General features: G+C 39.4%; 1 long non-coding RNA gene across 1 annotated transcript; it reads left to right on the top strand.

Moving 5' to 3' along the window:
* The first annotated feature begins 270 nt into the window (after window positions 1-270).
* LOC136057074 (uncharacterized) lies at window positions 271-3,485 on the top strand. Its single transcript, XR_010622995.1, has 3 exons — window positions 271-783; window positions 1,946-2,072; window positions 3,349-3,485. It is a non-coding gene; the product is annotated as an uncharacterized LOC136057074 (long non-coding RNA).
* The last annotated feature ends 230 nt before the right edge of the window (window positions 3,486-3,715 follow it).

Below are 3,715 nucleotides of genomic sequence, written 5' to 3'. Positions count from 1 at the left end.
GACCGTGAGACATGCAGAGCAAGGAATGGGAGGCATGTCCGCAGTGGGAGGCAGCACCCATGGGGTTCCCAGCTCTCACCATTGAGCATTGTTAGGAACAAGCGTTGATGCTGTATACGAATGTAAAGCTTAATTTGTGGTTTTTACACCCACCACATTTCTTGGAGTTGACATTTTCTGGGACTTTGGGGCTTTTTATCTCCAGGCTATTGTTTTGTTTTCTTTTCTCAGCCATTTTACCAGAAGTGAATAATAAGTTTTCGTCTTCATCACAAAATAGCATGCAATCAAATTGTTCCATGCTTTATTCTACTTGAAGATGCATAAACCTGGTGGGCAGTGGAATGCTTGGTTGGTATAACATGGTACAGCTGCACTGTGAATCACTTAGGTTCTAGGAATTCCCTATGTAAAGGTGGCACTGAGGAAATGAAAAGGCCTTCTTTGTCCCCTGTTCTGCTTGTGTTCAAAATGAGGACAAAGTAGATTGTTTTTCCAAAATGCCTCAAAATGTCTGTGACTGAAAGGTACAGAGGTTGTTCTCGTTCCTGGTGGTGTCCAAAATGTGCCAGGCATCTTCCAGGTGGAAGAAGATTACAACCAAAGACACAGGAGAGGGAGGGAAGGGATTTAAGACAGCATGCATTTAGTGTGAGTGCAATCATGTTCACAGTGCTGCTTCAGCCCTTTCTGATAACTTTGTAGACTAAAAGAAGTATTTTTCTTACAGAGTACTGGAAACCTTGCTCCTCCTGCAGAGGAAACAGAATATACGGCATTAAGGTTTGTAAAAGGCTTTCACCTGAGGTGCATAATACTAACCACAGAAAGTAAGAATATTATTCACTCTGAGTATGGAAAAAATATGGGGCAGGCATTCTTTTGCTGTGAATTTCCAGCCAAATTGAATCAGAACATCTGAATTCATTGACAAGCAGGTTGAAACACAAGGTGTTGGGTCTCCTGGAAAGAGATGGGGTGAACCCTGATCTACCGTGATCATTTTCTCCAAATGTTCTCTTTTTCCTTTAATAGTAAGAATAGAGGATTTGGCACATGAAGCAACAGGATCAGACAGAGCCAGCTGGAAAAAACAGCCAGGTTGATGTTGATAGACTTTGGTAATAGATATTCTCCAGCCCATTGGCTGGAAGTTTCTGGTCTAGTTTCAAGGGCACTTTAATTTTCAAATTTCTTTTCCATTGAGCATGTACATGCAAAGTTGAGTAGGAGAGAAATAGGCTGGCACAAGGAGATTTGCCTAGCTGCCCAATTTCTATTGTATACTGTAATTACTGCAGGGTACACTTTGGACTGACAGCATTTTTCAGCAGTTTGGTACTTGAGAAATATTAATCTTACATCAGCTATTTGTGTGGACTGTCACCTTCTCCAGCAGGTTAGTTGTGCCAATATTATCCAACTTACATAGGCAGCTCAAGAGGGAGAGAAACAACAAGTAAATGGCTCATCTAAGGTCAAGCAACACTGCCAAGGGAAAACCTGGTTTATCCTGGGGAATGATTGCATCACAGTGTCCAAGAACCGTGTGCAATATTTCAGAGAAATTAAGGTGCATGTCCCTAAGATGTTAGAAATGACACTAGCTTGAAAAGTTGCATATTCACCAAGTCAAAGGACATTGTGATGGCACAGCTCTGCAATAGGCAGTGGATCCTTGTGCTTATGGATGACAATGGCTAGGTGATGAAAAACATCCCCGTGTTACTACTGGTGGAAGTCCCATGATCCTCTCCTCCTTAAAGGAGATTCAGAATGTGTGCAGGTGACCAAATTGAGTCGAGATGTGTGATGAGCTGTTTTATGGCTTTAGCTTGTTTCAGAAAGAATTATTGTTAGCTATCTCTTGAAGTCTGACAAAAATGGCTAAAGTTTCAAGTCCTTTATCCAAAGTTAACCCTTTCTCTCCTGTTGTCATCTGCAGCCAGCTGCTGTCCCATTACCTGAAGGAGATTAATACCAATGGGTCTATTTCCCAAATACAAGGGGAAGCTATGTGATGAGAGGAGCAAAATAAGTTATACGTCCACAGAACTTGTACAAATTTCAAGGTAAAAGCACCTCTGAACTTGAATACAGAATGAATGGTAATTTTAGGGAAGTATTTATCCCCTAGACAGCTGAGTAAATTTCAGGGGAAAAAAAAAAATGTTTACATTGAAGAATTGGCTAATAACAGAGCTAATGTGTTTATACATGGGGGAAAGGAGAAGCCAGGCCTTTTGTTCCTGGGCTGTCTTCTCTTATTTTGTGTTATGATTTCCACTGAAGGAAGCAAGCTCTGCAGAACAGATTTAATTGTTAACTAATTATGTTTCAGCTAAAATGAGCAGGGTCCCAGATTTTATTTGGCTTGGATGTTTAAAGGCAAATAATAAGTTACATAATAAAACAACAGAATCATTAAACATTGATTTACATGTTTATTTTGCTATAAGAAATGAAATTTTTATTGGAGCTGAATTAAACAGAGGTTTATGTGCTTGTATTCCCCATAGCCCTTTATACTCTACTAATATAGCAATATTCATAAATCATACCAGAGTTTTCAAATTTCCTTAGGAGTGACCTAGGCAAGAAACCCTTAACAACTTGCTGAGAGACTTTAAATTAAATTCAGCTGTAATATCATCATGACTAATTTATGGCTTGTTGGGTTGCTGCAAAGATGCATTTAAAGGAACCAGAGTATGTGGTGTGGATAAGATAAAACATTGGTTTAGTATCGTGAAGTTATTCCACTAGAAAGATTTATTCAATGGCAAAGCAATCAGCTCCTTGAGAAGGAATAAACCTGAAATATGTCAATGGTAGATCTTCAACCAAGAAAACACTTCATGGGAAAGCACTTCATGTGAAATTAAGATTTTGTATGATTATTGATGGGCTCCATTCTCTTCACAGTCAGATAAGTTTATGTATGTGTGAACACGTATGCAGCATCATGCACACACATGTACTGCCTGTATGTGTTCATGTATGAACTCACAAGTTCTCGTGCACACATACAGTCTTCACTTTAGCATAGATTTTGCTATAAAATATCATTAAGGTTCAGAGAGGCAGACATTATCTGGCACAATCTGAGCTATGTTTCTGAAATGCGTCCCGTCTCCAAAGCCAAAATCTTCTGTCCCAGTACATCTTTAGAACTTCCTATAAGGCTGGTTACACTGAATGGAGATTGATGAGAAAACACATTTAGATATTATTAAAGGTTAATATTTTGCCTTTCATTTCTTTTACCACAGAATGAAAAGGGTGAAAAATGATATTTTCCCCCAGTAATTAAATATATGTCTGACTTCTCAGATTTTATGTGGGCAGAAGAATCCCTCTGAACTCCATGTGAATTGGGACCCAGCTCAGAGCATCTCGCTTTATATCACTTCAGTGCCATCATCACCTCTTGTTTGAGACATGGATTTTCACTCTATCCATGCTGGTTAACACCAGCAAATCATTCCAGGCAGGAGTTAAGCTGAAGTACTTCTTGGTCTATGTCTTTTTAATCCCCATCTTCAGGTAAGTGCATTCCTCTGGTGTTGGACCTTCTAGGACACCAAGCTTCAAGAGGTGAATGGGGAATGGGCACAATTTGTAGGCATGTACAGCTGTAATGAGAATCTACCATGGTTTCCCTTAAAGAAAGTGATGGGTTATTGCTGGTAGTTACTGCCTTGCAAAGTATTAA

This window comes from Cyrtonyx montezumae, unplaced genomic scaffold (assembly GCF_038088225.1).
Source record: "Cyrtonyx montezumae isolate F1298 unplaced genomic scaffold, pur_monq_1.0 scaffold_6, whole genome shotgun sequence".
In the NCBI taxonomy this organism is placed as follows: domain Eukaryota; kingdom Metazoa; phylum Chordata; class Aves; order Galliformes; family Odontophoridae; genus Cyrtonyx; species Cyrtonyx montezumae.
Note: the sequence above shows the minus strand (reverse complement) of the source record. Positions and strands in the feature narration are given on the sequence as shown.